Source organism: Spodoptera frugiperda, chromosome 30 (genome assembly GCF_023101765.2).
Source record: "Spodoptera frugiperda isolate SF20-4 chromosome 30, AGI-APGP_CSIRO_Sfru_2.0, whole genome shotgun sequence".
Lineage (NCBI taxonomy): Eukaryota > Metazoa > Arthropoda > Insecta > Lepidoptera > Noctuidae > Spodoptera > Spodoptera frugiperda.
Genome location: NC_064241.1, coordinates 12,659,710 through 12,676,352, shown reverse-complemented (window position 1 = coordinate 12,676,352; position 16,643 = coordinate 12,659,710). Strand labels below are relative to the sequence as shown.

General features: G+C 34.2%; 1 protein-coding gene across 1 annotated transcript in view; it reads left to right on the top strand.

Annotated features, from left to right (window-relative positions):
- The first annotated feature begins 2,974 nt into the window (after positions 1 to 2,974).
- Positions 2,975 to 16,643, top strand: part of LOC118269964 (scavenger receptor class B member 1) — a 57,030-nt gene continuing 43,361 nt past the window's right edge. Inside the window, exon 1 of the mRNA XM_050706929.1 lies at positions 2,975 to 3,122. The gene's annotated coding sequence lies outside the window, so the exon portion shown is untranslated. The remainder of the gene's footprint in view (positions 3,123 to 16,643) is intronic.

Here is a 16,643-nt window from a genome sequence, read left to right as displayed (position 1 = left end):
CATTTATGGTAAGTATATAATTATGTGTGTATAAAAGAACATACCAAACGCATCTTCACAATGATTATCTACTAATGTGTCTATTGTTTAATTTTATGTTAATCCTAGATAGCATACATTTCGAAAATCCTCGATGTTATTTACGCGTTCCTATACTACGCCACGGTACACTGTGATGCTACGCCATTTTACGACTCTACAACTAGCTACGACACTACGCCATGCTACGAAGCTACGCCATGCGTCGCCGCTACGCCATTCTACGACGCTACGCCGTGCGACAATGCTATGTTGCAGAACAACGCTACGCGCTCCACTACGTTGCGATGCTACGGATTTCTACGACGCCACGCCAAGCTAAGTCAAACCATTTATTCCAGTTAAACCATAAATAGGAAATTTTAAAATGTCTACTAATAAAGAAATAAATAATAATCTGTTAGTCTATCTGTCAGTGTAGCTAGGTGCTTGTTCCAAAGAGTAGTTACGACACTAAGCTGCGCTATGACGTCATGCCATGCTACAATGCTGGAGCTACGGACTGCTTAGCGGGTTTACCGGGGCTCCGGCTCGACAAGCAGGAGTAGGAACGGGGTGCTTTTTAGTCAGTAAGAGTCTGACACTCCCTCTCACCTCGCCCAGGGCGGGAGAAGTCATTTGATGATTTCCCCCTTAAAAAATGCTACAACGCATAGCACGCTACAATGATAGACCATGTTACTATGTTATGCCACTCTATACAATGAAATTACTATGTTACAAACATGTGCAAACATGCTTCCGTAAAAAGGTAGCACAAAATATAAAATAAAATACAATCAATAAGCAACATAGTATTTTTTATACCTTTTATCCCCGAAGCGTTAGTCAGAGATGATGCTTTATTTTCAATTCAGTAAAATATCATGTTGCATATAGCCACTTTGTATTTATATGTCTCTCATACAAATATGTTATCACTCGATACTAAGCTTCTGCTGTAGATGTGTAATTTTAATAATGGACTATTATTGTTTTAAATATTCAATTTATTATTTTGCTTAGGAATGCTGCTCATGACCAGAAGCCTCTAGCATGGCTTGAAATTAGTTAGATACCGTACGTGAGTAGGACCATAACATAATAATTAATTAAGTATATCTCATGAAAGTTGTAATAAAAATATTATTTTAGTTAATTTCTTATAACTTTTCTATAAAATGTTGGCTATGCGCACTGTTTGTCTGCAAACACTACTATGTGACTGTGAATTTTATACTCATTAGGAAAGGTTTTGTATTACGTATAAATATTCTTCATAGCAACAGACAATTAATACATTTTGTATAGCATTCAGGTATTAACATAATTTTTGTTAGCAAGATGGCATAGAAACGTCTAAATGAATTGCCATATATGGCGATAATGGATCTAGAATTTAAATTGTGATACAAAAAATAAAACAAATAATAACTTAAAATGTCTGCTGCTATTAGCTATGTGTAGGTAGGTAGTGTCATGGTGGCTTGGAGGTTTAAGACGCCCGCTTCTCATGTATGAGAGTGCGAAACCTAATAACGGCAATTAGCAAAGTGATTTTTTCGAGTTATTGGTTGTGCTTTCTAAGATTATTTAGACACCACTGACAAACGGTGAAGAAAAATATTGTGAGGAAATCGCCAACTCGCACTGAACAGGCGTGGTAATTAATGCTCAAATCTTCTCCATGTGAGAAGGCTTTGGTTAGCTGTAGCCATTTATAGGCTGTTAATACTACGTAACGTAACGTTACACCTTATATCCTCGAAGGGGTAGGTAGAGGTGCACATTACGAAAATTAATACCGCTATACAATGTTCAACCACTTTTCACCATTTATATTATAATTCCCATGTAATAGGGGCCTATTGCCACTTTGGCTATATACCTATATATTATGTATGCCTATGGCAACTTTTTAACTTTGATCACGTGGATTAGTGAATTGCTGGCCATAGATGGAAAGTTAGCTATAAAATAAACTCATTTATATTTGCATATATTTAATAACATCACATAACAATATTAAACGTGTTTGATTTCAAAACATATGACGTCATAAATTAACCGAATTTTCTTATATAAAACTTAAAAAAAACATTTTAAGTTAAAGTTCGTACGTAAAGTTTAAATGCATCGCATCATTATAATACAAGTTGGAAAATAAATACTAAAAATGTAAAAATATTATAAAACTAAATAACGTATTAAAAATGTAATAAAATAATGACGATTACATCTTGACCAAAAAAAAAATACTACGGTACCTTATACATCAAAATACAAACTACGAGTACATAGGACCAATGTAGAATAAGGCGGGGTGTACACACAATAGGGTTAGGGTTCAATAGAGTATATTAGAGTACTATAATAGTTGGAAACACAAATGACATTATTCAGTTAAGTTAGTACACAGTTAAAAAGAGTGGGACAGCCAAACTTCGACGCGAATTGACCGGCTCGATCGGAGTAATACCACGGCCTCACAGAAAACCGACATGAAACAATACTTGCGTTGTGTTACGTTGTGTGAGTGAGGTTACCGGAGGTCTGATCACCCCCTTCCCAATCTTAGCAATCCCCGATTCCCTAACAGCCGGCATCGCACTTGTAACGCCTCTGGAATTTGTGTGTCCATGGGCGGTAGCGATTGCTTACCATCAGGTGATCCGTCAGCTTGTTTACCGGCTTATACCATAAAAAAATACAGTAAACTTTGCAGTGAAAATAGGCGGAAATGTAAAGCGTTTTATCATACGCTCTAACTCGCGATACATACATTACCTTTTTAAAATTTTTCGTATTACACAACGAAAAATGTCTACCAATATGTCTACTCGAAAAAAAAATAGACATTAAAAAAACATACATAAATATTAATTCATACGATTAATCTACTACAAATGCGTCAATAGATTTGTCCGAAAGTTTGCTAGATCACTATATAGGTAAGGTTGAATGCCATAGATCGCTCAGTCGAATTTATGCGCGCGCGCAACTCGTACTAATCGTACCGATAAACGTGTTAGTGGAATTGTGTGATTTTTTTTCCGAAATTTTATGACTCTGGAAGTGTTTTTTTATGTGATTGTTTTTAAACGGTAGGTTTTTTAAATATTTTGTTTTTTTTTTTTAAATGTGTGTGTATGTAGTATAATTGTAAATAATTGTATTGTTTATAATTTTATGCCGTTTTGTAATATTTGTTTGTTTATTTTTTAAATTTTTACTATGCAAATCACGTTGTTTAAGTTAGTTATTATTAACTTTGTATTTTTCCTATTTGAAGTTTAAATTTGGGATAAATCATTACAATAAATAAGACTTCTGAACTGTGATGAGTCGAGTTCAATTCCCGAGTGAGACAAGACTCTTAGTAAACAACAAAAATGCCGGGCAAAGCGACAATGAAAATAAGAGTGATTATAATAAAAATAACACAAGGTGCACATACCAGGTGTATTGTATATACCCTTCTGTCCACCCTCTTCAGAGGCTGTGAAATTGTTAAGTGATATACTTTAACAGTTATTGTTTTTAGTTCTTTCATAAAAATCTTCTCCTGACTATAATAAATAACGAAAAATATAGCAAAAATTTAATCACGTGTCGAAATGACCTAGTACAATTTTGTATCAATGATATAAATATGTATATGTATAGAAAAATAAGACATGCCAGGAAAAAAGTAGTTTTATGTAAGTAGGTACATAACATCACGCCTTTCCTGTATGTACAGTGCAGATACTTATTTAATACACTATATACCTAGTCAACTCTATTAACTCACATTGTAAATGCGAAACTTTGTTGTGTATATATTCACATATATCGAAACGGCTGATTCCTTCAGCCGGCATAAAATTTAAAAGGCTAGACTTTGGAAGGAGCACCTAGTTTTATTGATGGATAGACTGACAGACAATAATTTTTTTATTTGTTGACGTTTCAAAAGACTATTCATGGTTTATTTGATATAAATTATTTGACTTTGAAAAATATCCTTGACTTTTACTAACTGTAAAGAACCCGGGATTCATATCAGAAATCCCACACAAAAGATGAATCATATATTTCTACGTGTGACCGTAAGAATATGTATATTTATTTACTTAACAGTTATATGTTACGTATCGACTATACAACTATATGCATATTATATCATTTTCAGCATACAAACGGTGCTTTACATTATTTTCCACTTCGTAGTAAGAAAAACTACAATGTCTCATTCATTTTGTCTTGTGTGTCAAATACCGTTGTTCTTATGGCTGTAATAGGTTCTGAAAATTATATTTCGGTTCTGTCAATGACCTTTTTTGATGACGGGGGGTAACATTCAAAAGGCGCCTAGCTTTTCCCTGATCACCCTGATCACCACTGGCTATCCTCATCACTTGGAAGAGGCACTGAACCTACTTGGTAAATCAGTCAATGACCTGCCTAAACGTTTAAGTATTTTAATTTAGTAATATGAGTTGTAGTGTAGACGTACATAATAGGTGGCAATTATTATATTATCATTGATAGGCTATTTTATTGATAATTCATGTCTTTCTATTTCAATCTTAAATAAAAGATAATTAAAATATTCTCAGCATATGAATTCGTCCGCAGTGAGACTACCTAGCGGGTTTACCGGGACTCCGGCTTAAAAAGCAGGAGTAGGAACGGGGTGGGTTTTAGTCAGTAAGAGTCTGACACTTCCTCTCGCTTCGCGAAGTCATGATTTTACCCCCTTAAATAGGTGTACGATGATTATATTATTGGCGCGTTGGTTGGGCACGTCAACTATTGTTTCAGGGTATAAATAAAAGGGATGAATACTTTTTCAATCACAAAATAAAATTCAACAGTGCCGAAATATCGGAAACTCACAGAAATTATAATAAACATGGTAATTATCCCAATTTTCAATACATTATGTAATAACTAATAAATAAAAATCTATTCAATATTCAATCAGATTACTTACAAAATTATATTAAAAAAAAAGAAAATCACCAATGCGTCATTGTTAGGTAGTTATTATAGGAAATCAATATTTACATTTATATATCTGTTATTTAAATATAAATCTGTAATTTTAAGTTTTTATAGAATAAATACACGTTCATTATATTTAAATTCTATAATTACCTACCATTTCAAATTGCTTTACCAATTATTATTTGTGTCTGCGAATTTAAGTGTATTTCAAGCAGGTCCCGATATTGTAGTTTATTGGGTTAATAAAGTACTTTATTTTACTCCCTTTAAAATGAACTATCGAATAGTGAAAGAGTTTTAAAAATCGATTAAGTAGTTTCAGAGTTAGCGGCAAATTGTCTACTCATCACACGATAATAATAACGTGAAAGTTTTTTGTTTGGACGTTTGTCCGTCAATCACGCTGAAACTAATGAACGGATTTTGATGAAATTTGGTATACAGACAAAGTGGAGCTGACTTGGGTGATAGGATACACTTTATCCCACGCAGGTGAAGCCGCTGGAAGAAGCTAGTTACATATAAAAGAAAAAGTATAATCTTTCAAACAATATAATCTTTCCAATTAGTAAAATGCTAATCATAGAAAAACACGCCATACTTTTTTCACCCGTTTGTTCGGTAAACCGCAAATGATTTAAATATTAAGTTGTACCAAAAATGTATTTGCTTACGTCCGTCTGTTTGTGCATGCCTCATTACATATATGATGTTTGCACCTACACATAATTAATTCTGCATAATTTGCAAACTGACATTGCAGTGCTAGGTGGCCTAAAAAAGTTACAAAAAATAACAAACCGTTTTTCTAGAGGTGGGGTCTTTTGAGTAGGTATGTGGAGAGTAATTTATTAGATAGATTAGTAGATTTATTGACCTTAAAGCCTCGTCCCCACTAGGACCATTTGTCGAGCGACCTGAGTCCCCGGTGACATCGGGCGATGTCTTTAAACAGTCATTTTTAATTTTATTAGCGTTTCATGGACTCTATTTCGGAGTTTAAATAAACATACCTTGTTTTTTTATTTTTCTATATACTCGTAATCTAATCTAAACTAGAAAAAATATACTTAATGGCCAGAAAAGAGGTAGTTTGTAATCGTAATTTTGAATCGAAAATATATTATAAATTATCTCACATTCATTAATTAATACAAAATCGATTTGAGAATGCGCTACGCCAATTATTTTATTACGTATATCAACAAATCTAATAAAAAACTATATAAACTTGAAATACTACTAATATATTTATTTTTCTTAATTTTGATTGTGTATTCAATATAGTAGAGGATAAAAATATAACATCAACATGACATCAACCTAAGTGTCGTTCTACGTGGAGGACTAAGGGGGGGCGGGAGGGGGGATTTGTTCAACAGTGGACGTCTTTCGGCGGATGATTATGATGATGATGATGAATGGCATGAGCCGTGAAAGACTTAACGGATTGCCGTGGCTTCTGCTCAAAGAGCAGGATTAGGAACATGTATTCAGTAAAAATCTGATACTTCCTCTCGCCTCACCCAAGGTGGGAGAATTCATTAGATGATTCCCCCTCATAAAATGAAACGGTCTGGCCAAGATTTTATCTGGCAAGTCATATGTCTTATAATCTTTAACATACTATTATTAAATTCGTGTGATATTTTTAAACCTTTAATTACTTATCGGATAATCTCGGACAAGTCCTTTGCTATCATTTGTCGGTGACCTGGTGTTCATGACACTGCAGGTTATTGTTCTACCTGTGTAGGTACCTTTTGTAAAGAAGTACACATACCTATGTACATAATTTAGTTCTATGAGCTGATGCAGTCACATAAACTCATCTGGCAAAAGCTAGTCGGTAAATAATAAGATTTTTTTTATATGTGCACATTATGGTACACAATGCCAATGTAAACCCACATTTCACAATTTATGTTGTAAGTCCCATGTAATAGGTGGTGAGACTGAGAAATTTTTGAAAAACCGAAAAAAGTTCAGTAATGCTTCGCCCGACCCGGGAATCGAACCCGAGACCGCTTACCCGGCAGTTGCACTTGCAACCACTCGGCAAACGAGGCAGTCTCAGTAAATAATAAGATATAAGATTTAATAATACTTATTTGAATTAAACGAATTGTTACTAAACATTCATCAATTGAAAGTACCATAGCTATAAAGCCTATAAATAAAAATAATTCTAAATTCAAACACGTACCACGCATTAATCTGACCTGTCTCAGGACAATGCCTTTATTATAATGCCGATGATTGGTCATTTGCCAAAAATTACATAAAAAAATATTTTATCGTCCAATTGGAATGCGGTTATTACAATATTATGGATGTTTAATAAGTAATTCTTACGATATATAAGTGATTGAGTGACTGAAAAACAACAACAACCGAAATAGCTGGTTGTAAAACATGAAATTTGATAAATATAGGTTACCTTGGGAAATATGCGTAAGTACATGGGAAAATGTTTTCTTTTTTATGGGCATTTGAAACTAAGACAAATATTAATATTTACAAAGGACAGTTTGTCAACCTATTCTAGATGGTACAACCGCAATTATCTAGTCTAATAAATAAAATTGGAGCCTCTGTTTATAATATTGGAATAACCGCTTTTTACTACACTTATATGAATATACATATGATACTTAAACCAAAATAACAATTCTTTACAATTTTTGTCTGTCTGTCTGTTAATATGACGGGACTTTTATTGGGAGGTAGCTGATGTACTAAGGAGTGACTTAGGTTACTTTTTTTTTGAAAATGAGGTCACAAAGTATGTAATCCACGCGATCGAAGCCGCGAGCTTCAGCTAGGAATTTTTTAATATCTTAATAAGGTCCACAGTATTTGATAAAAAGACGCCATTAATATCGTCTATACCTGCCTACCTACAAAATAATTACCGTGATTATAATTATATATGTCAAATAACATAAATATTAATGAGAATCAGTAATAAATAAATTAAATTATCTTAGGTGACAACAGCAACAGTGTCATTAGATTATTTTGTTTATATAGACATAATTTTAATTATAAACAATAATAAAACAGTAACTATTACAAGGCTTGCCAACCTAAATACCTAATAATACGGTTTAGTGATAATACTAATGTAAATAGTCTGTTATTTTTGGCTTTTTGGGATTTGAGGTCTCCGGTTATTCCGGATTTTTAATAGTCATTGATAGTAGAGTGAGTTTTTGTGTCACATGTGTTGGTATTTTTATTGAGGGGGGAAAACCATCCAATGATTTCTCCCACTTTGGGCAAGGAGTGTCAGACTCTAAAAAAACCAGTAATACTTTGCACGACTCGGGAATCGAAGCCAAGAGCCTTTGCCTGGCAGACAGTTAGGCAGTTTATTTTTAGTATCTATTGTATGTATTTCACGCGTAAATTGGTCAATTTCATGCTAGTAGGTCTACTAGCATTTACGGGACACGATTTCAGACCAGATAAACCTAACCAAATATATCAATCAGACTGTTGACCGATTCGTGAATTGAACTTGATACCCCAAAGTAGTCGTGCTTGTGGTCACTCGACCAGGGATGCAGTCAAAGTGCATGCATGATACTGACACAGAAACTAAAATAAAACAAAACGTTTTAGAAATTTTACTCAAAACACGAGATGAGTTCGTTGACCCCCACGATATCAATGCCAACGTATTATTAATATTTTTGATTTTGAATCCAAACATTTACACAAATACAAGTTCATGGCTAAATAATACTTACTGCACGTTCTTTTAAAAAATATATAATAAAATACGCAACCGACACATCTCAATTAATGATGTAGTTTTTTTTTTTTTGAAAAAAAGTGTTATATAAGTAGCAGTTTTGAATGTCAAGGAGATGAGGAAGTTTGTCTGTAGGAAATTTTATGTAGATCTAGTTTCAGAGATGAAGAGATTCCTGTTTTTATCTAATTCTAAAACTACGTTTAAAAAACCGACTGCAAACGCGAACTTATCGTGGAGAATATGTAAAACGTGTATGAGAATGTGTTAAAGTTCGAATCTCCATTTATTTAAGAAAGCCAATATACCTAAAACCTTCTCCTAAGTCAGAAAAATACTATGCTGAAAACCGCATCAAAATCAGTTCAGTCACTCCCAAGATAATCGCGCACATACGTACATTTATACTGGTCTTACTGAGAACCTCCTTTTTTGATGTCGGTTAAAAATATAACTTTTTTCCCGTCGCCTCCTTTTGTTTTGTTTTTTTTTTGTGGGGCAGATATCATCCAATGACTTCTCCCACCTTAGGCGAGGTGAGAGGGAGTATCAGACTCTTAACCATCCCGTTCCTACTCCTGCTTTTCAAGCCGGAGTCCCGGTAAACCCGCTATGTAGTCCGCAGCTATCACATTGGAGTAATGTTTTCTATGCTGTGGCCACGACATGAATTAAGTTCACGATTATAAAGTTTAAAATCCCACCCAAAAAGTAACTTGTGACGAGTTGCAGAATGAAAATAATATTTATTTTGATTATCTGTAAGTCGTCCCTAATGGGCCGTAGGCATGTGGGACGAGTTGATGAATCACCCGAGTTCAGGGGACTGGAGTGGCCTTGGGCTGAACAACCTTCATGGACCACTTTCTGGCCTGAAGTTAATGATATGTGTACCAAAGAAAAATTGACCGGAATTCGTAATGAGTTAACATTATAACGTTGCTAAGTTTACGTAGCATAGTTTTAATATACAGTACCTAAATTATACAGTATGTCGGTTACATTTACCTTTGCTGTGTAACAGTTAGTTAAACTGCACATAACCGACTCATTATGCATGTGATTGTGACTTTTAAGAACGGTTGCTTAATTATTCCTAACTGGATACTAATTAATATTCAGTGTTTGTGTAATTATTCATATCTTTGGATCGTTTTGATAGTGTATTTGTTATCGCTTTACCTCCAATTCCCACTATTTATCTTCAGTCAAGGTATTGCAGGTGCCACTGTTGTTGTTAAGGAATCGAGGATTGGAAAGATTGGGAAGGGAAATAATTGGGCCTCCGGTAATCTCACTCACACAATGCAAGCGTTGTTTCACGTCGGTTTTCTGTGAGGCCGTGGTATCACTCCGGTCTAGCCGACCGATTCGTACCGAAGCATGGATCTCCCACACATACATATAATACCTAATAATTTAATTTACGGTACATAATCACAACAAGTTTGTTCTACTAGAAAATCGAATCCAAAATCCCTCCACTCTTAAGTTCATAGGGATATGAGAGTCCCTCCAGGGACTACCTATAACCGCTCAGAACGACAACGACCGTCTAGCTTCAGTGTCGGACAAAATAACAGTCTATAATTTATTTATTTATTCGTTGACATTTCAAAAGTATCCATTTATGGTTTAATCAGAATAAACGGTTTGATTTTGACTTTGGACTATGACTCAAAATATATTATTATCCTTTTACAAAACTTAACAATCAATTGAGACGATTACCATTACATATATCGTGACCAAAGGACAAGCCACCATGAGCAATACAAATTAGTTTAACCTAAAAATATATTAGACAACCAGAGTCAATGACCGATGTCTTGAAATATCTACTCGTATTATTACTTGACCCTTTTTCTTATATTTAAGTGACCTTTACGTATTTTAAGGGTCACCCACACTTCTACAAAATATTATATCTAACTTCTAATATAGATGGAAATAAAATGAATAAGAATGTTGAATTTATGAAGTCATTTTATGATATACCGTAGGAAGATTACCACAAAAAGCTAACAAAAAACGTAGGTATTGCCTAGTGATCTTTACCGTAACTAGGTATTTTTCTGAAAGTCAAATTCAATGTTTATAATGAAATGTCAAAATGATATATTTCTGTGAATTGTGTGTGAAAAAAACTGTGCGAGATGGTAGTGTGTTGCAGTGTTTCTTTTTTATGATATAAGCCGGTAAACGAGCAGACGGATCACCTGATGGTAAGCAACTGCTACCGCTCGTGGACACCTAGAGGCAACTTTTGTACAAGTGCGTTGCCGGCCTTTTGGGGGTTAGGAATTGTAGCGTCAAATAACTTACTTAATTATTAAAAATACCTGCGTTCTCTTGTGATAAAAAATGTGTTATTCCAGACTACAATCTATCCCTGTTCCAAATTTCATCCCGATCCCTTCAAGCATTTTGATGTGGTTGAGCAACAAACATACAAACTCACAAACATTCGCATTTATGATTATAGTAAGATGTATTGTATCCGGAGGTGCGGACTACAAAGCGGGTTTATCGGTGCTCTGGCTCAAAAAGCAGGACTACTCCTGCTTCGTTTCTACGAACGGTGAGGTTTTTAGTAAATAAGAGTCTGACACTCCCTCTCGCCTCACCCAAGGCGAGATTCGAGAAGTCATTGGTTGATTTTCCTCCCTGGTATAGGAAAAGCAAACCTGCAAAGATAATTTACAGTTACATAAGTAACACTTTACTATTAATTATTATACTATTTACAAATAGTTAATTAAAATGCAGTAAGTTGGTGTTTGTTGTATAAATAGTGTTAAATAAATATTATAATTAATACAAATGAAGGAAGTTGTATTAATGACGAATCTTTGTATAATATATACAGCTGTATAAAATGATGATTTTTATACTTGGATAGGGTAGGTAGAGGAGAGTTTTCTCCTGTGTCGTGAATGCGTTTACAAATACAATTTCACATACACACGACACCCAGACCCGAAACAACAATTGCCTGTCGATATCGAAACCGCTAGTCGTTGCACGGCATCCAGTTGCACGGCATCCAGGATTTGCAGACAAAATTTAAAAACATTTTCATATTGAAATTAGTTTAAGCAAGTGTAGCAAAATCCAAGGTGATTTTAGACTCAGGTACTATCTTATTATAAAGGTTTATGAAGTATAGGATGTTTAAAAACACCAATATTACCTAAGAAACACTTTGTCCTTAGTCTAGTGCATATGACTAGACTAATTTATCAACCGATTCCATACACATTTTAACTAATAACATTGCAATTTACACCCTACTTCGAACACAGTTTAATTCAAATTACCTTAACAACAATAAGGCTATCAATTACTCCAATACAAGAGAAGTAGATACAGAAATAAGATGTATTATCATCACACCACTCTTTGCAATGAGGCCCCGGCTGCTTAGTATTCTAGTAATGTGCCCACAATCGAGACAGTACTAAACGCTAACCGACTTAATTAAAAACATTTTATATGAAAATCCGTCCTTTTGTATGTATTTAGCAATATTTGTGGAATAAAATCTTCATTTATGTAAACGATTATTGCTTATTTAGGTTAGATACGTTAATGATTTAGGTGTAAGACGTTTGTGAATTGAATGATTCACTAGATTTTTATAGAAACTATATAGCTATATGTTTGTGTAAGATATATGCTGTTGTATAATTTGCGTAATACCTAGAAGTGTTTGTTTGTTCTTTTATTTAGTTATTGATTCGTATTGAGATGTATGATAGCTGACGACTTGGCGACCGATTGGCGGCGTAGCCAAATATACGAACTCAATACGAACGAATTTACGACGTCGCTGGCCACGTCGTCGTGGTGTCCCGGTGAGTTATGCCGTGGTATAATCTTTTTTATGATACGGATCACCTGATGGTAAACAATCGGTATCTGTCTAGAGATACCCGAAATACCAGGGCCGTTAAAAGTGAGTTGACTGCCTTTTGTGGGGGTTGGAAATTTGAGAATTGTTAGCGATTCGGACATTGGTGGGGTGGTAGTGTTTGAAGATCAGTTAGTCAGTTAGTCACTCAGTTCCAGAAAAGTTTTATACGGATTAAATCATTTGTATAAAAATGTTCAAGTTATATTATATATCTTAAGACATTCTACAATAGCTAAAATCTAGTATTAAATGAGTCAAAGAGGTCACATATAATTCATTGAAATATTAAACCAATAGTTATTTAATACCGGTTCTTTATATAATAGACTTTTTGACGAGTATACAAAAGCAATCATTTGTCAGACTCACTTAGTAGGCTTTTGTTATACAAACAATTTATTTTTAAAGTACATTAAATATCTGCGAATTCAAACAAAACATTGCCATGACATTTAGAAATCTTCCCATCCGGAAGGAAGTAAAGTTTCCGGTAATTTTACATAATAAAATTATTAATATACTTATAGTATAACAAATATAATTTACTATTATATACATGTATAAGGTAACGGAAAAATTTCGCAGACGAATGTTCTAAGACTCGAAAAATTTGGATAAATAATTTTATTCAAGCACAAAGATTTGCATACCGTGCGTGTGACGTATTTAACCGACAACGACCTAAGTCAATGGCGTCCCACCACATTGACTAGTTCGCAATTTTATGTATAATATTATTTTATCTCTTCATATTATTTATACAGACGATTCATGTCAATATTTAATTCTTTTTCGTACTATAGAAGTGATTTATTGTGGATTCTTTGAATTTGATGAGATTACCGGAAAATACTTTATTGTTATTAAACAAAAAAACCTTAATACTAATCCCAAAAAGGCAAACGCACTTGTAACGCCTCTGGTGTTTTGGGTGTGCATGGGCGGCGTCGATTGTTTACCATCAGGTGATATGTAAGATAGTTTACTGGCCTATACCATAAAAACCCGTTTATTATTAAAGGACTTGAACAATAATCTACACTATGTGTTATGTATCCATCTATCTGTCTGTCTACTACCTCATTCACTCAGGAACTTGTGCAAGCCAAACAGACGTGTCGTAGGCTTGTAATGAACAAGTGGCTGACAAGTCACCAGAACGACCTTCACACATGCGCCTCACTGGTATTTTCTGGACGAGTGCTAAATGCCCTTATGACACAATGAACTGTATGTTACAAGAAAGTGATATATGAATAGAATGCTCTGTACTTGTTTATTTCACCCATTTATCGGTTTTTTATTTAAGCTGGTATTTTTTTTATTGAAGAATAATTGGGAACAACTGATTTATTTTGTGGCGACATTCTGACAAATGACAGATGACAGAAGTCGCACATAGACGATCAACGGATGACGTCATAAAATCCCACATCGCACATATGAAGTTTATATGCGAATAAACATGGATAGAAAATTACAATGATCGACAGTAGGGCAGAAAGCCCGCCAGGCATGATCACCTCGCCTGGTCGGAGGATCCTCCTTTTCTTAGGGAACTTTACTCGCTGTTCCCTAAAATTTGAATAAAAAAATACGTTTCAAAGAATGCTAATATCACCAAAGTATCATTGCTTCATTTGTTCAAACAGTTAGAGTTATAAAACTTTTTAGAAATACTTATCTAATTTTATACAAAACCAAAAAAATAATAAACGGATCTCTTGTCCGCAAAAGCGATTCCACAAAAACATCAAAAATTAGCGATGACCTATTCATAGTTACTAAGACACCACACACAAATTACAAGAAAAATTAACACTAGCCAAAGCCAAAAACAACGTCAAATAAAAAAAAAACGTTAGTCACCATTTTATTTCCATTCCAAATTTAGTAAAATAAGGAAAATCCATACGTCAAACATGTGATAAGAAAAAAAAATCGGAAATATCAATAATTATGTGCCTAAGTAACTGTTTAATTATGTTAATTCGAGTGTTGCGGTATATTAGTTGCTGTTGTATGAATTATGAATCATATTTTATTCATTCCTTCACACTTTTAAACAATAATGTCCTTTACGTCAGTGTATCTGTTCGTGGTAAACTCCAAAACAGCTGAACGGTTTTTGATGTGGTGAGAAAAATCATTATTGTTTATGATGGAGTGCAGTAACAATACGGTGAAGATATAAGTTAAGTATAGGGCTATGAGTGATCCCGGAGCTGCGGACTACCAAGCGGGTTACCGGGGTTCCGGCTCGAATAGCAGGAGTAGGAACGGGGTATATTATCAGTAAGAGTCTGAAACTCCCTCTCGCCTCGATCAAGGCAGGAGAATGGATGATTTTCCCTCATAAAAAAGGGCTATAGGTGATATGATAATCGTCCAAGTAGCTGACTACCATAGTAGCTGACTAGTCATATATAATTAAAATGTAGCATAGAGGCTTTTTGGAATATAGGAGCAATAATAAAAATAAATTCCCTTAATTTCCTACAACAATGAAACATAACTGTATTTTTACACGTGTACGATGAAGCCACGTGCAAAAGCTAGCTAATGACAAATTCTCTTCCGTTACCTTAGTATGTAAGTAAATATAAAAGATTTGTTTGTTTGACCGTGTTTGCGTGTTATGGCGCTAATGTTATTTCTTAGTTCTTTTCATGTTTACACTATGTTAGCGGAAGTATGGAAGTGTTTTAGGCCTCAGCAGGACTTGTGCTGTTATACAAAAGTGGATTGTATAATAGTATATGATAAGGTACAAAATTGTTTAACAAAACTATGCTTGTCTGTTTCGTTTCCGTTCTTAGTATTTAAAGACGAGAGTACCGCTATATTTATATTTTGTTAAAATTTTAAAGGACAATTAAATTTCAAAAGCTAAGTTTATGTCAATAGATTTTTAATGTTAAGTCATCGTCCTTTACCTGTGTTTTACTATTTTGTCTTCTTGCATACAATGCAATTACTTTAACATTAGTATGTGACTTGAACTGAAATAAATTTATCAAAGAAATACAATTTAGTATAATTTTAAAGTAAACAAAAATTTTTGCTTAACCAAAAAAGAACCAAATAAATGATATCCAAAACACCAGAAACTAAACAAGTGCGTTGCAGGATTAAAAAATTAAAGATTGTTAGGGATTCATAGATTGGTGACACTGGAAAGGGGAGTAATTGGGACTCCGACACTCACACGACGAAACAGAACGCAAGCATTGTTTCTCGTCGGTGATATCACTCCGATCGAGACGGCCCATTCTTGCCAAAGGTGATCCGTCAGGTCCTTTGTCTCCTATTCCATAAAAATTATAGTATGCCCACATTTAAAATAACTACCTATTCATTAAAATCTCATAATGAAACATCCTACCACTCTACTACCTTTTTATAAGTCCCTAGTGCATATACGTAAGAATGGAACCTTGTATCGCAAACCTTGTCCCAAAGAAATAACAATTAAAAAAAATATACAAGACAAACACAAATATGCATTTGCCTAACCACATCATACACAGTTACTACACTGTTATTTGTAGACAAAATATTAATTTATACATCGTATTTACCTGTTATTTTACGCTAATTATGTAGGTATATGCATATGCAATATTGTCTTAATAACAGCAGAAGGTAAATCCTAGACAAATATTTTTATTAGTAACTAGCTTCTTCGGCGTAGTTTCACCCTCTCTGCTCGGCGGTGTTGGTCGTAGCGTGATATTTTATAGCTTACATATAACATTTCTCATGGTTGGTTATAACCACGTGGAACATCGTTTCTAAGGAATAGTTTAAGTAATCATTAAATGTCTCTGAAGGCAGTAGCACCCTTTTTTCTCTTTCGAATGTGAGGCCCTGTGATTAAACGTCATAAGTATTTGTTACTATTTTGATCAGTTATTTTGCATTCTATTTAACAGTCGCATCGCTGCATGGACACGA